Source organism: Salmo salar, chromosome 26, assembly GCF_965601325.2.
Source record: "Salmo salar chromosome 26, fSalSal1, whole genome shotgun sequence".
NCBI lineage: Eukaryota > Metazoa > Chordata > Actinopteri > Salmoniformes > Salmonidae > Salmo > Salmo salar.
Window position 1 is genome coordinate 50,025,552 of NC_138316.1, and position 26,949 is coordinate 50,052,500.

General features: G+C 46.7%; 1 protein-coding gene across 2 annotated transcripts in view; it reads left to right on the forward strand.

Moving 5' to 3' along the window:
- The first annotated feature begins 2,810 nt into the window (after positions 1-2,810).
- The window catches only part of LOC106587993 (tetraspanin-18B), a 67,897-nt gene continuing 43,758 nt past the window's right edge, over positions 2,811-26,949 (forward strand). Inside the window, exon 1 of one of the 2 annotated variants that reach the window (XM_045708757.2) lies at positions 2,811-3,130. The gene's annotated coding sequence lies outside the window, so the exon portion shown is untranslated. The remainder of the gene's footprint in view (positions 3,131-26,949) is intronic. The other variant, XM_045708758.2, reaches the window with a different exon arrangement.

Genomic DNA, 26,949 nt, shown 5'->3' on the forward strand with positions numbered 1-26,949 from the left:
AGGCATTCACAGACCTGGCGGATTTGCCATGGCTCACATCAACCCCATTATCCCAGAAACCCTAGACCCACTCCGATTTGCATACCGCCCTAACAGATCTACAGATGATGCAATCTCTATTGCATTCCACACTGCCCTTTCCCACCTGGACAAAAGGAACACCTATGTGAGAATGCTATTCATTGACTACAGCTCAGCGTTCAACACCATAGTGCCCTCCAAGCTCATCACTAAGCTAAGGACCCTGGGACTAAACACCTCCCTCTGCAACTGGATTCTGGTAAGGGTAGGTCAGGGGTACGTGCTCAGTCCCCTTCTGTACTCCCTGTTCACCCATGACTGCACGGCCAGGCACGACTCCAACACCATCATTAAGTTTGCCGACAACATAACAGTGGTAGGCCTGATCACCGACGAGACAGCCTATAGGGAGGGGGTCAGAGAACTGGCAGTGTGGTGGCAGGATAACAACCTCTCCCTCAATGTGAGCAAGACAAAGGAGATGATTATGGACGACAGGAAAAGGAGGACCGAGCACGCCCCCATTCTCATCGACGGGGCTGTAGTGGAACAGGCTGAGAGCTTCAGGTTCCTTGGTGTCCACATCACCAACAAACTAACATGGTCCAAACACACAAAAACAGTCGTGAAGAGGACACGAAAACGCCAGTTCCCCCTCAGGAGACTTTGGCAATTTTTAGGGCCTTCCTCTGACACCGCCTGGTATAGAGGTCCTGGATGGCAGGAAGCTTGGGCCCAGTAATGTACTGGGCCGTACGCATTACCCTCTGTAGTGCCTTGGAGTCGGAGGCCGAGCAGCTGTCATACCAGGCAGTGATACAACCAGTCAGGATGCTCTCAATGCTGCAACTGTAGAACTTTTTGAGGATCTGAGGACCCATGCCAAAATCTTTTCAGACTCCAGCCACCCTAGTCATGGACTGTTCTCTCTGCTACTACAGGGCAAGTGGTACCGGAGCGCCAAGTCTAGGTCCAAGCGGCTTCTAAACAGCTTCTACCCCCAAGCCATAAGACTCCTGAACATCTAATCAAATGGCTACCCAGACCCCTCTTTTCCGCTGCTGCTGTTCTCTGTTTATTATCTATGTATAGTCACTTTAATAACTCTACCTACATGTACATATTACCTCAAATACCTCCACTAACCGGTGCTCCCACACATTGACTCTGTTCCGGTAACCCCCTATATAAAGCCTCCACATTGACTCTGTACCGGTACCCCCTGTATATAGCCTCCACATTGACTCTGTACCGTAACACCCTGTATATAGCCTCCACATTGACTCGGTACCGGTACCCCCTGTATATAGCCTCCACATTGACTCTATACCGGTACGCCCTGTATATAGCCTCCACATTGACTCTGTACCGGTACCCCCTGTATATAGCCTCCACATTGACTCTGTACCGGTACCCCCCTGTATATAGCCTCCACATTGACTCTATACCGGTACGCCCTGTATATAGCCTCCACATTGACTCTGTACCGGTACCCCCTGTATATAGCCTCCACATTGACTCTGTACCGGTACCCCCCTGTATATAGCCTCCACATTGACTCTGTACCGTAACACCCTGTATATAGCCTCCACATTGACTCTGTACCGGTACCCCCTGTATATAGCCTCCACATTGACTCTGTACCGGTACCCCTTATATATAGCCTCCACATTGACTCTGTACCGGTACCCCCTGTATATAGCCTCCACATTGACTCTGTACCGTAATACCCTGTATATAGCCTCCACATTGACTCTGTACCGGTACCCCCTGTATATAGCCTCACTATTGTTATTTACTGCTGCTGTTTAATTATTTGTTACTTTTCTATTTTTCTATTTGTTTGGTTACTTCAGTTGATTTTAGTAAATACTTTCTTAACACTTATTTTCCTAAAAAATGCATTGTTGGTTAAGGGCTTGTAAGTAAGCATTTCACTGTAAGGTCTACTACACCTGTTGTATTCAGCACATGTGACAAAATGAGGTGGAAACTGAGCTGCACTTCCTAACCTCCTGCCAAATGTATGACCATATTAGAGATGCATATTTCCCTCAGATTACACAGACCCACAAAGAATTAGAAAACAAATCCAATTTTGATAAACTCCCATATCTACTGGGTGAAATACCACAGTGTGACATCACAGCAGCAAGATGTGTGACCTGTTGAGACAAGAAAAGGGCAACCAGTGAAGAACAAACAGCATTGTAAATACAACCCATATTTATGTTTATTTATTTTCCATTTTGTACTTTAACTATTTGAACATCATTACAACACTGTATATAGACATAATATGACATTTGAAATGTCTGTATTCTTCTGGAACTTCTGTGACTGTAATGTTTACTGTTTAATTTTGTATTGTTTATTTCACTTTTGTTTATTTTCTATTTCACTTGCTTTGGCAATGTAAACATATGTTTCCCATGACAATAAAACCCCTTAAATTGAAATTGAATTGAATAATATAAAAGGGTGTTTTATTGCTTAGACTCAGGGGTGAGAATAGAGGGAGGGGAAGGTTAAACCAAGAGTCATGATCTGAAAGGAGGAAAACAACAGCGAGAGAGCGGATATGGTGTCGTAAATACCCTCCTGTCTCTTGAGTAGCCATGTGTGCTGGACCTTAGAACATTCACATGAAAGAAAAATATCACAAATGGATGAAATGTTATTTTGTACTATAGGCTACAAACGTTGTGAAAAGTTATTACGCATGATTTAGGTTCTACTGTATGCAACGAATGCCAATGAAAATAGTAGTTGAGTTGAAGCTGTCTCGAAGAAAAAGCCCTATTATTTGAAATGTTAACAATCGTAGTTTTTAGTGGGGGATGTGAGCGTCAGCTACTCTACCCCACCTTCGAGGTGAAGCGCTACGCGTGTAGAACCGGGGACGGACACTTCAACCACAGAGACAACCTCTCGGTGAAGAATGAGCACAGAACTGAACTGAACGCTGTTGCTCCGCCCGTGGTATTGGATTTATCAGGGTTATTAGTGATTCCCAAGGACAGTGTCATAACAGTTTGGATATATCTACTGGTTCGTGTTCTTTAAAAGCTTTGGGAAACATATCCCACTTCTCTCGGTTCTATAAAGGGTAAGTTTGAGGCGCTCTCTCCAATTCAGTCCCACATTCTGTTCGTATCGAAAATGTCACGGAGTGATTCGAAATTGTATTTGCATTTAACTGTGACTTTGTATCCCACGTAATTTATTCAAGTCTTTTCATTTTTGTTTTGTTACATCAAAACAGTATGGACACATTAGCTTCTGAAATTGATAAGCTCAAGCAAACAAAATGTTTTTATTCAGTGCTCAACGTTTTCTCTGTCTCAGAAACTCGAAGTTTTTCTTCGGCTTCCATCAATTTTTAAAGTAGGCTAATGCACGACTAAATGTGTCTGTTTGTTATTCATTTTTTAACTAGGCAAGTCAGTTATGCAAAAAATCTTATTTACAACGACGGCCTAGGAACAGTGGGTTAACTGTCTTTTTCAGGGGCAGAACGACAGATTTTTACCTTGTCAGATCGGTGATTTGATCAAGCAACCTTTCGGGTTACTGGCGCAACACTTTAACCACTAGGCTACCTGCTGGTTACTGGCCCAACGCTCTAACCACAAGGCTACCTGCTGGTTACTGGCCCAACGCTCTAACCACTAGACTACATGCTGGTTACTGGCCCAACGCTCTAACCACTATGCTACCTGCTGGTTACTGACCCAACACTCTAACCACTAGGCTACCTGTTGGTTACTGGTCCAACGCTCTAACCACTAGGCTACCTGCTGGTTACTGGCCCAATGCTCTAACCACTAGCCTACCTGCTGGTTACTGGCCCAACACTCTTACCACTAGACTACCTGTTGGTTACTGGCCCAACGCTCTAACCACTAGGCTACCTGCTGGTTACTGGCCCAGCGCTCTAACCACTAGCCTACCTGCTGGTTACTGGCACAACACTCTAACCACTAGGCTACCTGCTGGTTTACTGGCCCAGCGCTCTAACCACTAGGCTACCTGCTGGTTACTGGCCCAACGCTCTAACCACTAGACTACCTGCTGGTTACTGGCCCAACGCTCTAATCACTAGGCTACCTGCTGGTTACTGGCCCAACGCTCTAACCACTAGGCTACCTGCTGGTTACTGGTCCAACGCTCTAACCACTAGGCTACCTGCTGGTTACTGGCCCAACGCTCTAACCACTAGACTACCTGCTGGTTACTGGCCCAGCGCTCCAACCACTAGGCTACCTGCTGGTTACTGGCCCAACGCTCTAACCACTAGGCTACCTGCTGGTTACTGACCCAACACTCTAACCACTAGGGTACCTGCTGGTTACTGGCCCAACCACTAGGCTACCTGCTGGTTACTGGCCCAACGCTCTAACCACTAGGTTACCTGCTGGTAACTGGCCCAACGCTCTAACCACTAGACTACCTGCTGGTTACTGGCCCAGCGCTCCAACCACTAGGCTACCTGCTGGTTACTGGCCCAACACTCTAACCACTAGGCTACCTGCTGGTTACTGGCCCAACACTCTAACCACTAGGCTACCTGCTGGTTACTGGCACAACGCTCTAACCACTAGGCTACCTGCTGGTTACTGGCCCAACGCTCTAACCACTAGGCTACCTGTTGGTTACTGTCACAACACTCTAACCACTAGACTATGTATTGACTGTCAATTGCAAACCATAATGCCATAATGTCTGAAGACCAATAGGCTACTCTGCTGATATGTCTGTTATTAGTCTCACCTTACTTAATGTGTGTCTGAACTATAGTAATGACATCAGGTAATAACATGGAATAACAGCAACGAGGGGTTGGGAGTGTCCTTACTGGGTTTGTGAAATAGTCTTTCCTGTCCTGGCCTCCTCTCACCAGCATACTGCAGCTTGTAGTCTACATTCAGTCATCACAAAGACAGCTGAAACCTATTGGTGAGGAAATCCCAACACAGAGTCAGAAATGTATCTACTGTAATAGTGCTGCTATCCAGGGGCCTGAAATTTAGAGAGGGTCTGGGGTTAGAGAGGGTCTGGGGTCAGAGAGGGTCTGGGGTTAGAGAGGGTCTGGTTCTTAGAGGGTCTGGGGGTCTGGGGTCAGAGAGGGTCTGGGGTCAGAGAGGGTCTGAGGTTAGAGAGGGTCTGGGGTTAGAGAGGGTCTGGGGTATGGGGTCAGAGAAGGGTCTGGGGTCAGAGAGGGTCTGGGGTCAGAGAGGGTCTGGGTCTTAGAGGGTCTGAGGTCAGAGGTCAGAGAGGGTCTGGGGTCAGAGAGGGTCTGGGGTCAGAGAGGGTCTGAGGTCAGAGAGGGTCTGAGGGTCCGGGGTTAGAGAGGGTACGGGGTTAGAGAGGGTCCGGGGTTAGAGAGGGTCTGAGGGTCCGGCGTTAGAGAGGGTCCGAGGTTAGAGAGGGTCTGGGGTCAGAGAGGGTCTGGGATTAGAGAGGGTCTGGTTTTGGGGGGGGGTTCAGGAGGCAAAGAGATGAACAGAATTGTATAGAGTGAGAGGTAAAGCTTATTGAAGAAGTAGAGGTATTGGGACAACATTTGAAGAGAGTTGAAGTAGAGGTATTGGGACAACATTTGAAGAGAGTTGAAGTAGAGGTATTGGGAGAAATGTTCAATTGACATAATATATACATCAACTCATAATATATATCAACTCACATTATACTAACTTAAAGTAGGCTAGCTAGTTGAATGCTAACGTTGGCCAACTAGATTGTTTTCCCTTTAAAAATGTTTTAACCTTTATTTAACTAGGCAAGTCAGTTAAGAACAAATTCTTATTTACAATGACAGCCTAGGAACAGTGGGCAGAACGACAGATTTGTACCTTGTCAGCTCGGGGATTTGATCTTGCAACCTTTCGGTTACTAGTCCAATGCTCTAACCACTAGGCTACGCTGCCACCCCGAGAATAAACCATGCTTCATTTTCATCAATATCTTGCAAATCATTACAGGAAAAAAAAATTGCGACTGAAAAAGTTGTTAATTCACTGGGCAGTGTTAGAAAATATCCATTGAAGGGATAGTTCACCCAAATGACAACATGTCACATTGGTTTCCTGACCCTGTAAGCAGTCTATGGACAAGGTATGACAGCAGTCCATGCTTTGGTTTAGTTTCCCTGGCACTGTTTCCACATGCTAACGTTTTTAGCTTTTGTGGCACGAATCCCATTCGAGTCATGGGACCGATATTAGCATTTTTCCGTGCATCAGGTCCAAATCATCTGAAAGTATGTGAAATTGATAGTGAAGCTCAACAAAGTCACTTATAGATGATTTGAATTTGATGCTCGAAAAATGCTAATATCGGTCCCATGACTTGAATGGGATTCGTCCCACAAAAGCTAAAAACGTTAGCATGTGGAAACAGTGCCAGGGAAACTAAACCAAAGCATGGACTGCTGTCATACCTTGTCCATAGACTGCTTACAGGGTCAGGAAACCAATGTGTCATTTGGGTGAACCATCCCTTTAAGGTTCAAATCAAATCAAATGTGATTTTGGATGGTTTGGCATCAATTTCAGAGTAACCAGCTTTTACTGCAATTTCAGATAAAAACTTAATAAAACAAGTCTCTTATATAAGGAAAATGCCACATTTCAGCTGATGCTCTGCTATTAATGCTTCCTCCTATGGGTGGTACAGTGTAGCTAGCTGCACCCAGAGCTGTAGACACTGCTTCCCAAATGGCATCCTTTCCCCTACATAGTGCACTACTTTTAACCTGGACCCATATTTTGGAAACAAACCTGGTAGCTAGCTGCACCTGGAGCTGTAGACAGGCAGTAGAGCCTGGTAGAGTAATCAGATGGTTTAAGTCAATTACACACCGTGTCACTGCTTGGAACTCTCTGGAACACCCACAGCCGCTGAGACTTCATAGAGATCAGTAGCTAGAGAGTGTGTCTAGGCTTAGTGGGTGGGCGTATCAGCTGTAATAGTTGTTTGGGAATTTATCAATGCTGAAATCTCAGTTACAGTTATATCACAGACTGGAACTGTGATCCTTGTATGTATGGTCTAACTGAGTGGCTATAAAGGAGATGAAAGTCCAGTCCACCCCCGTATCCATTCTGCCAAGCCCCGACCCCTTCAGTATGTACAGATCTGGAACTACATACAGTGCTGATGGAAAGTATGTGAACGAACCCCTTGTGCAATTACATATTTTTTTTAAACGTTGTTTTTTAACGTGAAATCTTCATTTATTCAGATCCAGTCTTTTTAATCTGACATAACAGGTTTCTATTTACCAATACCATATGTTAGTGTAGGAGAAATCAGGCGTGTAGAAGGAAAACAACTTTAAAACAAGGAATTAGTGCAGGTACAAAAAATAAGTGAACCTCAAGTTGCATTGGGTTAAATCAAGTAGTTCAGTAGAATCAGGTGGGTCAAGTAATTGGGTACCAAATGAACCAATCAAAGGAGAGATGGTTAGGAAAAGAGTTTGGGCGGGACTCTGATAATAGAGAGATCAGAAACCTGCTCAGTTTGGTGTTTACCCATCCAGGGGAATGTAAAGCACACCATGCAGAGAGGAAGGAGATGACCGAGGACATCAGGACGAGGGTAGTGAGAACACATCAGTCTGGGAGAAGGCTAGAAAATCATCTCAAAATGATTTGAGCTCCATCAGTCAGTCCACTGTGAGGCAAATACTTTACAAATGGAGAGCCTTTAACATGACAGCAACTCAGCCTAGAAGTGGAAGCCCATCCAAAATATTCCCAAGAGCCACAAGAACAATAATAAATCAGGTTAAAGCCAACCCAAACATAACATCTAGAGATTTGCAGACCTCCCTTGCTGCGTCTTATGCTTCAACAATAAGGAGTCAACACTGAATCAAAATGCCATTCATGGTAGGGTTGCTAGGGAAGAAGGCTCTTCTGTCAAAAAAGAACCAAACTGCCCGTCTTAACTTTGTCAGAAACCACCTGGACAAACCTGAAGAACCTGAAGTCCCATCTCTGGACCGTGCATCATGTCCAAAATGGACCTTTTTGGTCACAATCAACACCGCTATGTTTGGCGAAAACCCAACGCTGCCTACCACCAAAATAACAGAAAACCCAACGCTGCCTACCACAAAAATAACAGAAAACCCAACACTGCCTACCACAAAAATAACAGAAAACCCAACGCTGCCTACCACCAAAATAACAGAAAACCCAACGCTGCCTACCACCAAAATAACAGAAAACCCATCGCTGCCTACCACCAAAATAACAGAAAACCCAACGCTGCCTACCACCAAAATAACAGAAAACCCAACGCTGCCTACCACCAAAATAACAGAAAACCCAACGCTGCCTACCACCAAAATAACAGAAAACCCAACGCTGCCTACCACCAAAATAACAGAAAACCCAACGCTGCCTACCACCAAAATAACAGAAAACCCAACGCTGCCTACCACCAAAATAACAGAAAACCCATCGCTGCCTACCAACAACATAACAGAAAACCCAACGCTGCCTACCAACAAAATAACAGAAAACCCAACGCTGCCTACCACCAAAATAACAGAAAACCCAACGCTGCCTACCACCAAAATAACAGAAAACCCAACGCTGCCTACCACCAAAATAACAGAAAACCCAACGCTGCCTACCAACAACATAACAGAAAACCCAACGCTGCCTACCACCAAAATAACAGAAAACCCAACGCTGCCTACCAACAAAATAACAGAAAACCCAACGCTGCCTACCAACAAAATAACAGAAAACCCAACGCTGCCTACCACCAAAATAACAGAAAACCCAACGCTGCCTACCACCAAAATAACAGAAAACCCAACGCTGCCTACCACCAAAATAACAGAAAACCCAACGCTGCCTACCACCAAAATAACAGAAAACCCAACACTGCCTACCACCAAAATAACAGAAAACCCAACACTGCCTACCAACAAAATAACAGAAAACCCAACGCTGCCTACCAACAAAATAACAGAAAACCCAACGCTGCCTACCACCAAAATAACAGAAAACCCAACGCTGCCTACCACCAAAATAACAGAAAACCCAACGCTGCCTACCACCAAAATAACAGAAAACCCAACGCTGCCTACCACCAAAATAACAGAAAACCCAACGCTGCCTACCACCAAAATAACAGAAAACCCAACGCTGGCAACCAACAACATAACAGAAAACCCAACGCTGGCAACCAACAACATAACAGAAAACCCAACGCTGCCTACCACCAAAATAACAGAAAACCCAACGCTGCCTACCAACAACATAACAGAAAACCCAACGCTGCCTACCACCAAAATAACAGAAAACCCAACGCTGCCTACCACCAAAATAACAGAAAACCCAACGCTGCCTACCACCAAAATAACAGAAAACCCAACGCTGCCTACCACCAAAATAACAGAAAACCCAACGCTGCCTACCACCAAAATAACAGAAAACCCAACGCTGGCAACCAACAACATAACAGAAAACCCAACGCTGGCAACCAACAACATAACAGAAAACCCAACGCTGCCTACCAACAAAATAACAGAAAACCCAACGCTGCCTACCACCAAAATAACAGAAAACCCAACGCTGCCTACCACCAAAATAACAGAAAACCCAACGCTGGCAACCAACAACATAACAGAAAACCCAACGCTGCCTACCACCAAAATAACAGAAAACCCAACGCTGCCTACCACCAAAATAACAGAAAACCCAACGCTGCCTACCAACAACATATCAGAAAACCCAACGCTGCCTACCACCAAAATAACAGAAAACCCAACGCTGCCTACCACCAAAATAACAGAAAACCCAACGCTGCCTACCACCAAAATAACAGAAAACCCATCGCTGCCTACCAACAAAATAACAGAAAACCCAACGCTGCCTACCACCAAAATAACAGAAAACCCAACGCTGCCTACCACCAAAATAACAGAAAACCCAACACTGCCTACCACCAAAATAACAGAAAACCCAACGCTGCCTACCACCAAAATAACAGAAAACCCATCACTGCCTACCACCAAAATAACAGAAAACCCAACGCTGCCTACCAACAAAATAACAGAAAACCCAACGCTGCCTACCACCAAAATAACAGAAAACCCAACGCTGCCTACCAACAACATAACAGAAAACCCAACGCTGCCTACCACCAAAATAACAGAAAACCCAACGCTGCCTACCACCAAAATAACAGAAAACCAATCGCTGCCTACCACCAAAATAACAGAAAAACCAATCGCTGCCTACCACCAAAATAACAGAAAACCCATCACTGCCTACCAACAACATAACAGAAAACCCAACGCTGCCTACCACCAAAATAACAGAAAACCCAACGCTGCCTACCACCAAAATAACAGAAAACCCAACGCTGCCTACCAACAAAATAACAGAAAACCCAACGCTGCCTACCAACAACATAACAGAAAACCCAACGCTGCCTACCAACAACATAACAGAAAACCCAACGCTGCCTACCAACAACATAACAGAAAACCCAACAGTCCAGCATGGTGGTGGGAATGTGAAGGTCTGGGGCTGCTTTTCCTCCTCTGGATCTGGACGACTCCACATCATTAACTTCGGGATCGGTGTCCCATCCACGGGACGGTTGAGCTAACGTAGGCTAATACGATTAGCATGAGGTTGTAAGTAACAAGAACATTTCCCAGGACATAGACATATCTGATATTGGCAGAAAGCTTAAATTCTTGTTAATCGAACTGCACGGTCCAATTTACAGTAGCTATTACAGTGAAAGAATACGATGTTATTGTTTGAGGAGAGTGCACAATTTTGAACATGAAAAGTTATTAATAAACAAATTAGGCACATTTGGGCAGTCTTGATACAAAACGGTGCACAGAAATGCAATGGTTTGTTGGATCAGTCTAAAACGTTGCACATACACTGCTGCCCTCTAGTGGCCAAAATCTAAATTGCACCTGGGCTGGAATAATACATTATGGCCTTTCTCTTGCATTTCAAAGTTGAAGGGGAAAAAAAGAACGGTTGGTTTTTTCTTTGTATTATCTTTTGCCAGATCTATTGTGTTATATTTTCCTACATTTCATTCATATTTCCACAAATGACAAAGTGTTTCCTTTCAAGTGGTACCAAGAATATGCATATCCTTGCTTCAGGGCCTGAGCTACAGGCAGTTAGATTTGTGTATGTCATTTTAGTCGAAAATGGGAAAAAAGGGGCGGATCCTTATTAAGGGAACCATGAATTCTAAAGTATACCAGGAGATTCAGAACGTCAGGCCATCAGTCAAGGAGCTAAAGCTGGGCCAAAAATGGGTCTTCCAACAAGCCAATGACACATGGTCCCGGGTGGCTCATTTGGTAGAGCATGGTGTTTACAACGCCAGGGTTGTGGGTTTGTTTCCCACGGGGGACCAGTACGGAGAAAAAATAAATTCAAAAAAATATGAAATGTATGCATTCACTAGTGTAAGTTGCTCTGGATAAGAGTGTCTGCTAAATGACTAAAATGTAAATGTACACAAAGCATTCAAGCAAATCTACCAAAGAATGGCTCAGGAGAAAGAAGATTTGTGTTTTGGATTGTCAAAGTCCTGACCTAAATCCAATGGAGATGCTGTGGCAGGACCTGAAGCAGGCAGTTCATGCCAGACACCCCTCCAACCTCACTCAATTGGCTGAGTTCTGTAAGGAGGAGTGGGCAAAAATCCTTCAAAACAAATCTCGGAGACTGATTACTGGCTATAGGAGACGTTTATTCCAAGTTATCGCTGCTAATGGAGGTACCACAAGCTATTGACTGAAGGGGTTCACATATTTTTGCACACATCAAATCTGAGTTTAATATACCACTTTTGATAAATAAACAATGAAAATATATCATATTTTTTTGTTTCTGTCATTTACTTGAAATGTCTTTATTACGAATTGGGGTTTAGATAAGGATTTTATGTTTATTTTAATATTTTATAGTAACATAATGACCAGCACTGTAGGGTTCACATACTTTCAAGCAGCACTGTAGGTGTATAGTAACACTGTGGAAGCCACCCAACGTCCATTGGAAGTCAAGGTGACGTCTACCTGGAAACAAGTGGTCATAAACCCTTCATTCTTTCTCAAAACACATTTCACCTTTATTTAACTAGGCAAGTCAGCTAAGAACAATTTCTTATTTTCAATGATGGCCTAGGAACAGTGGGTTAACTGCCTTGTTCAGGGGTAGAACAACAGATTAGTACCATGTCAGCGATTTGATCTTGCAACCTTTTGGTTACTAGTCCAACACTCTAACCACTAGTCTACCTGCCACCCCGATCATGTCTCAAAACACATGATCGTTGTTTGTGAGTGACTCTGACTGTCTTTCATCCAGGATGACCAAAATATCCTTTGACAATTAACGAGCTTTCCAGAGAGCGACCAGAGACCTTGTGTTTTTGGTCCTCTAATGATCTTTAGGCTTTGTGATTGATAGCTACATTTACTTTCAGCTGACAAGCAAATGTATTTTCTACATGAAAAGAGCGAAACCCATTGATCGACAGTTGATGGACACGACAGGCATTAGTCTTAAAACACAATCGATTCCAAAATAAACATCTGAATGAAACAACAACAACAAAAGGCTCTAGTTGATTTATTTGACAGATGGATGTGAAACGTGTCTCTGTGAGGGTTTACAGATGGATACATGTCCTCTGTTATCTTCTACAGGTCTCTGTGAGGGTTTACAGATGGATACATGTCCTCTGTTATCTTCTACAGGTCTCTGTGAGGGTTTACAGATGGATACATGTCCTCTGTTATCTTCTACAGGTCTCTGTGAGGGTTTACAGATGGATACATGTCCTCTGTTATCTTCTACAGGTCTCTGTGAGGGTTTACAGATGGATACATGTCCTCTGTTATCTTCTACAGAGTCTTCTATATTCACATTCTTCTGAATAGGGCTGCTGTCAGTCATAGTTACGTTGAAATTACCATGGTTAATTAGTTGAGCAGCTCTATTGGCAGCAGGCGTAACTACAGAGCCGTACACAGACCCCTTTGGGGGGGGGGGGGTCGTGCTCAAACAAAAAAATACCAAAAAGGGCACCCTGAAACTGTTTTTTTCCTGCAACCGTGGTAACGGGCTGGTTGATCAATTCTGAGAAGAAGAAGAGGTGAAATCAGCCCAATCTGATGAGGAAAGTATTCAGCTAAACTATTTTAGAACTGGACCAACACAATTCCAGTCAAACTAGAAGATTGTAAGAAATACTGTATCCTACCATGACTATATCAACCCAACTCCATGTGTTGCCACTATCATGTATCTTAGTGGTTTAAAACATTTTTGATCCGCGACCCTCAAAAAGGAGTGTTAAAAAACGGTAGAACCAGAAGAATCAACTAGGGATATGTCACTTCTCTGGAGTCCAGAACCAGCAGAATCAACTAGGGATATGTCACGTCACTTCTCTGGAGTCCAGAACCAACAGAATCAACTAGGGATATGTCACTTCTCTGGAGTCCAGAACCAGCAGAATCAACTAGGGATATGTCACTTCTCTGGAGTCCAGAACCAGCAGAATCAACTAGGGATATGTCACGTCACTTCTCTGGAGTCGAGAACCAGCAGAATCAACTAGGGATATGTCACTTCTCTGGAGTCTAGAACCAGCAGAATCAACTAGGGATATGTCACTTCACTTCTCTGTAGTCCAGAACCAGCACAATCAACTAGGGATATGTCACTTCACTTCTCTGTAGTCCAGAACCAGCACAATCAACTAGGGATATGTCACGTCACTTCTCTGGAGTCTAGAACCAGCAGAATCAACTAGGGATATGTCACTTCACTTCTCTGTAGTCCAGAACCAGCAGAATCAACTAGGGATATGTCACTTCTCTGTAGTCCAGAACCAGCAGAATCAACTAGGGATATGTCACTTCTCTGGAGTCCAGAACCAGCAGAATCAACTAGGGATATGTTCACGTTACTTCTCTGTAGTCCAGAACCAGCAGAATCAACTAGGGATATGTCACTTCTCTGGAGTCCAGAACCAGCAGAATCAACTAGGGATATGTCACTTCTCTGGAGTCCAGAACCAGCAGAATCAACTAGGGATATGTCATGTCACTTCTCTGGAGTCTAGAACCAGCAGAATCAACTAGGGATATGTCACTTCACTTCTCTGTAGTCCAGAACCAGCAGAATCAACTAGGGATATGTCACTTCTCTGTAGTCCAGAACCAGCAGAATCAACTAGGGATATGTCACTTCTCTGGAGTCCAGAACCAGCAGAATCAACTAGGGATATGTCACGTTACTTCTCTGTAGTCCAGAACCAGCAGAATCAACTAGGGATATGTCACTTCTCTGTAGTCCAGAACCAGCAGAATCAACTAGGGATATGTCACTTCTCTGGAGTCTAGAACCAGCAGAATCAACTAGGGATATGTCACTTCACTTCTCTGTAGTCCAGAACCAGCAGAATCAACTAGGGATATGTCACTTCACTTCTCTGTAGTCCAGAACCAGCAGAATCAACTAGGGATATGTCACTTCTCTGTAGTCCAGAACCAGCAGAATCAACTAGGGATATGTCACTTCTCTGGAGTCCAGAACCAGCAGAATCAACTAGGGATATGTCACGTTACTTCTCTGTAGTCCAGAACCAGCAGAATCAACTAGGGATATGTCACGTTACTTCTCTGTAGTCCAGAACCAGCAGAATTACACGGCGCAGGCTACTTCTAGCGGAGGTTATAGGATTGGATGGAAGGCACGATGGTAAATGGAGGTCTACTCTGTTTTAGCCAGGCAAAACTGGAAGAAAAGAAACAAGTTCTTTCTGGTCACTAATTTGGATAGGTTAGTGCTATTCGGGATCCTTGGGACATCCATACCCTAAACCTAACCCCTACCACCTTTACACGCCAATGCTGATGACTGGTCAACAATCAAGACGCGCAACATTTTGGTTCTGAAGCACAGATGAGAAAGTTCAGAACAACAACAACAATTTTTTTTTTTTTAACTTAATTTTGGGGGAATTTAAACCACTCCAGAAAGAGAACTCTGGAGACTGGAAGGGTAAAGGGACATGTGCTCTGCTCAGGTAGATCCTGTCTGGTCCTGTCCTCTAAACAACATGACATGTGCTCTGCTCAGGTAGATCCTGTCTGGTCCTGTCCTCTTAACAACATGACATGTGCTCTGATCAGGTAGATCCTGTCTGGTCCTGTCCTCTAAACAACATGACATGTGCTCTGCTCAGGTAGATCCTGTCTGGTCCTGTCCTCTTAACAACATGACATGTGCTCTGATCAGGTAGATCCTGTCTGGTCCTGTCCTCTTAACAACATGACATGTGCTCTGATCAGGTAGATCCTGTCTGGTCCTGTCCTCTTAACAACATGACATGTGCTCTGATCAGGTAGATCCTGTCTGGTCCTGTCCTCTAAACAACATGACATGTGCTCTGCTCAGGTAGATCCTGTCTGGTCCTGTCCTCTTAACAACATGACATGTGCTCTGCTCAGGTAGATCCTGTCTGGTCCTGTCCTCTTAACAACATGACATGTGCTCTGCTCAGGTAGATCCTGTCTGGTCGTGTCCTCTAAACAACATGACATGTGCTCTGCTCAGGTAGATCCTGTCTGGTCCTGTCCTCTTAACAACATGACATGTGCTCTGCTCAGGTAGATCCTGTCTGGTCCTGTCCTCTAAACAACATGACATGTGCTCTGCTCAGGTAGATCCTGTCTGGTCCTGTCCTCTAAACAACATGACATGTGCTCTGCTCAGGTAGATCCTGTCTGGTCCTGTCCTCTAAACAACATGACATGTGCTCTGCTCAGGTAGATCCTGTCTGGTCCTGTCCTCTTAACAACATGACATGTGCTCTGCTCAGGTAGATCCTGTCTGGTCCTGTCCTCTAAACAACATGACATGTGCTCTGATCAGGTAGATCCTGTCTGGTCCTGTCCTCTTAACAACATGACATGTGCTCTGCTCAGGTATATCCTGTCTGGTCCTGTCCTCTTAACAACATGACATGTGCTCTGCTCAGGTAGATCCTGTCTGGTCCTGTCCTCTAAACAACATGACATGTGCTCTGCTCAGGTAGATCCTGTCTGGTCCTGTCCTCTTAACAACATGACATGTGCTCTGCTCAGGTAGATCCTGTCTGGTCCTGTCCTCTTAACAACATGACATGTGCTCTGCTCAGGTAGATCCTGTCTGGTCCTGTCCTCTTAACAACATGACATGTGCTCTGCTCAGGTAGATCCTGTCTGGTCCTGTCCTCTTAACAACATGACATGTGTTTGATCAAAACAATAACAACATCGTTTTCTTGGCACATTATTTTCCACTACAGATCCATAAAATACTTTTTAAGAAAGAGCATTGTTTGATTATGAGTTATAAGTTACCACAATGATTTTCTTTCTTTTAGAACATCAATTTACCAAGCCTGGTTAAAAGGGGGCAATTTTCAATTTAAACAACAATAAAGTTTGAAGTTTAACAATGGTGCATGCAGAATTAAGTCTGCTTTAATTCAATGAAACCACGACTACAGTTTACCTTGATAGAAACCACTCAGACCCTGTGGTGAAGCAGAAAGAGGTGGACCAGTAAACACCACTCAGACTCTGTGGTGAAGCAGAAAGAGGTGGACCAGTAAACACCACTCAGACCCTGTGGTGAAGCAGAAAGAGGTGGACCAGTAAACACCACTCAGACCCTGTGGTGAAGCAGAAAGAGGTGGACCAGTAAACACCACTCAGACCCTGTGGTGAAGCAGAAAGAGGTGGACCAGTAAACACCACTCAGACTCTGTGGTGAAGCAGAAAGAGGTGGACCAGTGAACACCACTCAGACTCTGTGGTGAAGCAGAAAGAGGTGGACCAGTGAACACCACTCAGACTCTGTGGTGAAGCAGAAAGAGGTGGACCAGTGAACACCACTCAGATCCTGTGGTGAAGCAGGAAGAGGTGGACCAGTAAACACCACAGGTGTCTCTCTTCACGGCCGGCCCTCTCCATTGACAAGCCCACCGTTTCCTGCTGCTGAGAGCTCATTAGGCCACAGGCTACGTTACAAATGGCATCATATTCCCTACGTAGTGCACGCTGGGCCTTGGTCAAAAGTAGTGCACTATTTAGGAAATATATGGTGCCTTTTGGGACACACAAACAGTGAAAGGGAAAGGGGACTGTTTTTGTTGTTGTTGTCTGTGTTCAACAGCATGTGTGAACATGACATACTAGCCATATTATCATGCCATGTCCAGGTGTAGCTCCTAGCTGGGGGTCAGGGGTTATGGTGAGTCACCATGGAAGACAGTGTAGAGTCAGGGGTCATGGTGAGTCATCATGGAAGAGAGTGTAGAGCCAGGGGTCAGGGGTCAGAGTGAGTCACCATGGAAGAGAGTGTCGAGCCAGGGGTCAGGGGTCATGGTGAGTCACCATGGAAGAGAGTGTAGAGCCAGGGGTCAGGGGTCATGGTGAGTCATCATGGAAGAGAGTGTCGAGCCAGGGGTCAGGGGTCATGGTGAGTCATCATGGAAGAGAGTGTCGAGCCTGGGGTCAGGGGTTATGGTGAGTCATCATGGAAGAGAGTGTAGAGCCTGGGGTCAGGGGTCATGGTGAGTCACGTGATCAGTCCATCTGTCGCTTTCCTTCCTGTTGCAGTATGACAATAAGGTTCTGCTTGTATCCCAAATGGCTAACTATTCCCTATGTAGTGCACCACACACACACACACCCTGATCAATAGCAGTGCACAACATAGTGGACAGGATGCCATTAGGGACAGAGTCTGTTCTATTGTTGGATCACAGCGTGGTCTCATTCTGCCAGCCTGGACCAGAACAGCAGAGCCCTGTAGGGGCTGAGGGCCTAAAAGACCGTCTGGCAATTAGTTTGTTCCCCTCCTGCCAGGCCAGGGCAGGGGGACAAGCTCCCGCTACGCTGGCTGATCCAACCAGACCTCAGGGTTCAAATAGGACTTGAAAGAGAACGAATACTGTTTGAACCCAGGTTTGCAGCCAACACAGGCGGGGAACAGAGGCTAGGCTAGGCAGGCCTTCTGAAGACTGGCAGGACTAATGCAGACAGGGATCCTGCAGAGTGACAGGACTAATGCAGACAGGGATCCTGCAGACTGGCAGGACTAATGCAGACAGGGAGTCAGGGACAAGGCAGGACTAATGCAGACAGGGAGTCAGGGACAAGGCAGGACTAATGCAGACAGGGAGTCAGGGACAAGGCAGGAGTAATGCAGACAGGGAGTCAGGGACAAGGCAGGACTAATGCAGACAGGGAGTCAGGGACAAGGCAGGACTAATGCAGACAGGGAGTCAGGGACAAGGCAGGACTAATGCAGACAGGGAGTCAGGGACAAGGCAGGACTAATGCAGACAGGTCTCCTGCAGACTGGCAGGACTAATGCAGACAGGGAGTCAGGGACAAGACAGGACTAATGCAGTCAGGGACAAGGCAGGACTAATGCAGTCAGGGACAAGACAGGACTAATGCAGACAGGGTGTCAGGGACAAGGCAGGACTAATGCAGACAGGGAGTCAGGGACAAGGCAGGACTAATGCAGACAGGGAGTCAGGGACAAGACAGGACTAATGCAGACAGGGAGTCAGGGACAAGGCAGGACTAATGCAGACAGGGAGTCAGGGACAAGACAGGACTAATGCAGACAGGGAGTCAGGGACAAGGCAGGACTAATGCAGACAGGGAGTCAGGGACAAGGCAGGACTAATGCAGACAGGGAGTCAGGGACAAGACAGGACTAATGCAGACAGGGAGTCAGGGACAAGGCAGGACTAATGCAGACAGGGGGTCAGGGACAAGGCAGGACTAATGCAGACAGGGAGTCAGGGACAAGGCAGGAGTAATGCAGACAGGGAGTCAGGGACAAGGCAGGAGTAATGCAGACAGGGTGTCAGGGACAAGGCAGGAGTAATGCAGACAGGGAGTCAGGGACAAGACAGGACTAATGCAGTCAGGGACAAGGCAGGACTAATGCAGACAGGGAGTCAGGGACAAGGCAGGAGTAATGCAGACAGGGAGTCAGGGACAAGGCAGGACTAATGCAGACAGGGGGTCAGGGACAAGGCAGGACTAATGCAGACAGGGAGTCAGGGACAAGACAGGACTAATGCAGACAGGGGGTCAGGGACAAGGCAGGACTAATGCAGACAGGGAGTCAGGGACAAGACAGGACTAATGCAGACAGGGGGTCAGGGACAAGGCAGGACTAATGCAGACAGGGAGTCAGGGACAAGACAGGACTAATGCAGACAGGGAGTCAGGGACAAGGCAGGACTAATGCAGACAGGGGGTCAGGGACAAGGCAGGACTAATGCAGACAGGGAGTCAGGGACAAGGCAGGACTAATGCAGACAGGGGGTCAGGGACAAGGCAGGACTAATGCAGACAGGGAGTCAGGGACAAGACAGGACTAATGCAGACAGGGAGTCAGGGACAAGGCAGGACTGAGGGAAACAGGCTGTTACAGGGACTGGGAGGGGGCTGCAGCTGGGAAGAGAGACCTTGACCCTGGGAACAGTGGTGAGCGAGATAAGAGACTTCCTGAGATCTACTTCCTAATTGTTGTGAACAACACTTAGCAAGTGGAGATTTGAGGAGTGTTTTTGAGTGGTGGTAACTTTCCAGATATGTTTTCTGAAGATGGAAGGACCACATCTTAAAATACATTCTTAGATCCTGATGAAGGCTGTTGTAGCTGGAACGGAACCAGTTTATAATGTTCAGTCTGATTAATAAGCTTTTTGTGTCTTCTGGTTTCTGATATACACTACTTTAATAAACATAGCACCATTAAACACATATATCAATGATCCCCCAAACCAACAGTGTGTGAAGGTTTTCTTCTCTCTCCTGCTCTCTCTCCCTCTCTCTCCCTTAGCGTTCTCTCTCTCCCTCTCTCTCGCTCCCTCTCTCTCCCTTAGCGTTCTCTCTCTCCCTTAGCCCTCTCTCTCTCGCTTCCTCTCTCTCCCTTAGCCCTCTCTCTCTCTCTCCCTCTCTCTCCCTTAGCTCTCTCTCTCTCCCTCTCTCTCCCTTAGCTCTCTCTCTCTCTCCCTTAGCTCTCTCTCTCTCCCTTAGCTCTCTCTCTCTCTCTCTCTCTTCCTCTCTCTCCCTTAGCCCTCTCTCTCTCCCTTAGCTCTCTCTCCCTCTCCCTCTCTCTCCCTTAGCTCTCTCTCTCTCTCTTCCTCTCTCCCTTAGCCCTCTCTCTCCCTCTCTCTCTCTCCCTCACTCTCCCTTAGCCCTCTCTCTCTCTCTCTCTCTCCCTCTCTCTCCCTTAGCTCTCTCACTCTCTCTCCCTTAGCTCTCTTTCTCTCCCTCAGCTCTCTCTCCCTCGATCCCTTAGCTCTCTCTCCCTCTCTCTCCCTTAGCTCTCTCTCTCTCTCTCCCACTCTCTCTCTCCCTCTCTCCCTTAGCCCTCTCTCTCTCTCGCTCTCTCTCTCCCTCTATCCCTTAGTTCTCTCTCTCTCTCTCTCTCTCTCTCTCCCTCAGCTCTCTCTCTCTCCCTCAGCTCTCTCTCTCTCTCTCTCTCCCTTAGCTCTCTTTCTCTCTCTCCCTCAGCTCTCTCTCTCTCTCCCTCAATCCCCTAGCTCTCTCTCCCTCTCTCTCCCTTAGCTCTCTCTCTCTCTCCCACTCTCTCTCTCCCTCTCTCCCTTAACCCTCTCTCTCTCTCTCTCTCTCTCTCTCTCTCTCCCTCTATCCGTTAGCTCCCTCTCTGTTAATGAGAAATTGATATGACGGAGTGATAGTCAGCACGGGAGGAGGAAAGGAGGGATATGGAAATAAACCAACCTCCCTGATGCTTAATACCCTTAATAGTGTTGATGAAACGTCTGTCCTGTGCTTTAACTCAGCAGCCTGTTGTCATGGATATTATTTGACTGAGGAACAGAAGGTTAATGCTGTGTGGCTCTTTCAAGGTCTCCTAAATCTAATGAGATTAAATTCATCCAAATTGAATTAAAAGCAGATGGTCACTGCCCCCGTCCCCCCCACGGAACTGTCCCGACCCCCCTACCCCCTCCTATAGGACTGTCCTCTGAACCCCTTACCCCCCCACGGAACTGTCCCCCTCCAGCCAACACTACAGCATCCCAGTACAGGCTATAGAACCCCTCCACTACCACAACAACAGAACCCCAGTACAGACTATAGAACCCCTCCACCACCACAACAACAGAACCCCAGTACAGACTATAGAACCCCTCCACCACCACAACAACAGAACCCCAGTACAGACTATAGAACCCCTCCACCACAACAACAGAACCCCAGTACAGACTATAGAACCCCTCCACCACCACCACAACAACAGAACCCCAGAACAGACTATAGAACCCCTCCACCACAACAACAACAGAACCCCAGTACAGACTATAGAACCCCTCCACCACCACCACAACAACAGAACCCCAGAACAGACTATAGAACCCCTCCACCACAACAACAGAACCCCAGTACAGACTATAGAACCCCTCCACCACAACAACAGAACCCCAATACAGACTATAGAACCCCTCCACCACAACAACAGAACCCCAGTACAGACTATAGAACCCCTCCACCACAACAACAGAACCCCAGTACAGACTATAGAACCCCTCCACCACAACAACAGAACCCCAGTACAGACTATAGAACCCCTCCACCACCACAACAACAGAACCCCAGAACAGACTATAGAACCCCTCCACCACCACAACAACAGAACCCCAGTACAGACTATAGAACCCCTCCACCACAACAACAACAGAACCCCAGTACAGACTATAGAACCCCTCCACCACCACCACAACAGAACCCCAGTACAGACTATAGAACCCCTCCACCACCACAACAACAGAACCCCAGTACAGACTATAGAACCCCTCCACCACAACAACAGAACCCCAGTACAGACTATAGAACCCCTCCACCACCACCACAACAACAGAACCCCAGAACAGACTATAGAACCCCTCCACCACAACAACAGAACCCCAGTACAGACTATAGAACCCCTCCACCACAACAACAGAACCCCAATACAGACTATAGAACCCCTCCACCACAACAACAGAACCCCAGTACAGACTATAGAACCCCTCCACCACAACAACAGAACCCCAGTACAGACTATAGAACCCCTCCACCACAACAACAGAACCCCAGTACAGACTATAGAACCCCTCCACCACAACAACAGAACCCCAGTACAGACTATAGAACCCCTCCACCACAACAACAGAACCCCAGTACAGACTATAGAACCCCTCCACCACAACAACAACAGAACCCCAGTACAGACTATAGAACCCCTCCACCACAACAAAAGAACCCCAATACAGGCTATAGAACCCCTCCACCACAACAACAGAACCCCAGTACAGGCTATAGAACCCCTCCACCACCACAACAACAGAACCCCAGTAAAGACTATAGAACCCCTCCACCACAACAACAGAACCCCAGTACAGACTATAGAACCCCTCTACCACAACAACAGAACCCCAGTACAGACTATAGAACCCCTCCACCACAACAACAACAGAACCCCAGTACAGACTATAGAACCCCTCCACCACAACAACAGAACCCCAGTACAGACTATAGAACCCCTCCACCACAACAACAACAGAACCCCAGTACAGACTATAGAACCCCTCCACCACAACAACAGAACCCCAGTACAGACTATAGAACCCCTCTACCACAACAACAACAGAACCCCAGTACAGACTATAGAACCCCTCCACCACAACAACAACAGAACCCCAGTACAGGCTATAGAACCCCTCCACCACAACAACAGAACCCCAGTACAGACTATAGAACCCCTCCACCACAACAACAACAGAACCCCAGTACAGACGATAGAACCCCTCCACCACAACAGAACCCCAGTACAGACTATAGAACCCCTCCACCACAACAGCAGAACCCCAGTACAGACTATAGAACCCCTCCACCACAACAACAGAACCCCAATACAGACTATAGAACCCCTCCACCACAACAACAGAACCCCAGTACAGACTATAGAACCCCTCCACCACAACAACAGAACCCCAGTACAGACTATAGAACCCCTCCACCACAACAACAGAACCCCAGTACAGACTATAGAACCCCTCCACCACAACAACAACAGAACCCCAGTACAGACTATAGAACCCCTCCACCACCACAACAACAACAGAACCCCAGTACAGACTATAGAACCCCTCCACCACAACAACAACAGAACCCCAATACAGACTATAGAACCCCTCCACCACAACAACAACAGAACCCCAGTACAGACTATAGAACCCCTCCACCACAACAACAACAGAACCCCAGTACAGACTATAGAACCACAACAACACAACAACAGAACCCCAGTACAGACTATAGAACCACAACAACACAACAACAACAGAACCCCAGTACAGGCTATCGAACCCCTCCACCACAACAACAACAGAACCCCAGTACAGACCATAGAACCCCTCCACCACCACAACAACAACAGAACCCCAGTACAGACTATAGAACCCCTCCACCACAACAACAGAACCCCAGTACAGACTATAGAACCCCTCCACCACCACAACAACAGAACCCCAGTACAGACTATAGAACCCCTCTACCATAACAACAACAGAACCCCAGTACAGACTATAGAACCCCTCCACCACAACAACAACAGAACCCCAGTAGAGGCTATAGAACCCCTCCACCACAACAACAGAACCCCAGTACAGACTATAGAACCCCTCCACCACAACAACAGACCCCCAGTACAGACTATAGAACCCCTCCACAACAACAACAGAACCCCAGAACAGACTATAGAACCCCTCCACCACAACAACAGAACCCCAGTACAGACTATAGAACCCCTCCACCACAACAACAGAACCCCAGTACAGGCTATAGAACCTTTCCACCACAACAACAACAGAACACAACAGAACCCCAGTACAGACTATAGAACCCCTCCACCACAACAACAACAGAACCCCAGTAAAGACTATAGAACCCCTCCACCACAACAGCAGAACCCCAGTACAGACTATAGAACCCCTCCACCACAACAACAGAACCCCAATACAGACTATAGAACCCCTCCACCCCTCCACCACAACAACAGAACCCCAGTACAGACTATAGAACCCCTCCACCACCACAACAACAACAGAACCCCAGTACAGACTATAGAACCGCTCCACAACAACAACAGAACCCCAGTACAGACTATAGAACCCCTCCACCACAACAACAGAACCCCAATACAGACTATAGAACCCCTCCACCACAACAACAGAACCCCAGTACAGACTATAGAACCCCTCCACCACAACAACAGAACCCCAGTACAGACTATAGAACCCCTCCACCACAACCACAACAACAGAACCCCAGTACAGGCTATAGAACCCCTCCACAACAACAACAGAACCCCAGTACAGACTATAGAACCGCTCCACAACAACAACAGAACCCCAGTACAGACTATAGAACCCCTCCACCACAACAACAACAGAACCCCAGTACAGACTATAGAACCCCTCCACCACAACAACAACAGAACCCCAATACAGACTATAGAACCCCTCCACCACAACAACAACAGAACCCCAGTACAGACTATAGAACCCCTCCACCACAACAACAACAGAACCCCAGTACAGACTATAGAACCACAACAACACAACAACAGAACCCCAGTACAGGCTATAGAACCCCTCCACCACAACAACAACAGAACCCCAGTACAGACCATAGAACCCCTCCACCACCACAACAACAACAGAACCCCAGTACAGACTATAGAACCCCTCCACCACAACAACAGAACCCCAGTACAGACTATAGAACCCCTCCACCACCACAACAACAACAGAACCCCAGTACAGACTATAGAACCCCTCCACCACCACAACAACAACAGAACCCCAGTACAGACTATAGAACCCCTCCACAACAACAACAGAACCCCAGTACAGGCTATAGAACCCCTCCACCACAACAACAGAACCCCAGTACAGACTATAGAACCCCTCCACCACAACAACAACAGAACCCCAGTACAGACTATAGAACCCTTCCACCACAACAACAACAGAACCCCAGTACAGACTATAGAACCCCTCCACCACAACAACAACAGAACCCCAGAACAGACTATAGAACCCCTCCACCACAACAACAACAGAACCCCAGTACAGACTATAGAACCCCTCCACCACCACAACAACAACAGAACCCCAGTACAGACTATAGAACCCCTCCACCACAACAACAACAGAACCCCAGTACAGACTATAGAACCCCTCCACCACAACAACAGAACCCCAGTACAGACTATAGAACCCCTCCACCACCACAACAACAACAACAACAGAACCCAAGTACAGACTATAGAACCCCTCCACCACAACAACAACAGAACCCCAGAACAGACTATAGAACCCCTCCACCACCACAACAACAACAACAGAACCCCAGTACAGACTATAGAACCCCTCCACAACAACAACAACAGAACCCCAGAACAGACTATAGAACCCCTCCACCACAACAACAACAACAGAACCCCAGTACAGACTATAAAACCCCTCCACAACAACAACAGAACCCACGTACAGACTATAGAACCCCTCCACCACAACAACAACAGAACCCCAGAACAGACTATAGAACCCCTCCACCACCACAACAACAGAACCCCAGTACAGACTATAGAACCCCTCCACAACAACAACAGAACCCACGTACAAACTATAGAACCCCTCCACCACAACAACAACAGAACCCCAGTACAGACTATAGAACCCCTCCACAACAACAACAGAACCCCAGTACAGACTATAGAACCCCTCCACAACAACAACAACAGAACCCCATTACAGACTATAGAACCCCTCCACCACAACAACAGAACCCCAGTACAGGCTATAGAACCCCTTCACCACAACAACAACAGAACCCCAGTACAGACTATAGAACCCCTCCACCACCACAACAACAACAGAACCCCAGTACAGACTATAGAACCCCTCCACCACCACCACAACAACAGAACCCCAGTACAGACTATAGAACCCCTCCACCACAACAACAACAGAACCCCAGTACAGACTATAGAACCCCTCCACCACAACAACAGAACCCCAGTACAGACTATAGAACCCCTCCACCACAACAACAGAACCCCAGTACAGACTATAGAACCCCTCCACCACAACAACAGAACCCCAGTACAGACTATAGAACCCCTCCACCACAACAACAACAGAACCCCAGAACAGACTATAGAACCCCTCCACCACCACAACAACAACAGAACCCCAGTACAGACTATAGAACCCCTCCACAACAACAACAGAACCCCAGTACAGACTATAGAACCCCTCCACCACAACAACAGAACCCCAGTACAGACTATAGAACCCCTCCACCACAACAACAGATCCCCAGTACAGACTATAGAACCCCTCCACCACAACAACAACAGAACCCCAGTACAGACTATAGAACCCCTCCACCACAACAACAGAACCCCAGTACAGACTATAGAACCCCTCCACCACAACAACAGAACCCCAGTACAGGCTATAGAACCCCTCCACCACAACAACAACAGAACCCCAGTACAAACTATAGAACCCCTCCACCACAACAACAGAACCCCAGAACAGACTATAGAACCCCTCCACCACAACAACAGAACCCCAGTACAGACTATAGAACCCCTCCACCACAACAACAGAACCCCAGTACAGACTATAGAACCCCTCCACCACAATAACAGAACCCCAGAACAGACTATAGAACCCCTCCACCACAACAACAGAACCCCAGTACAGACTATAGAACCCCTCCACCACAACAACAGATCC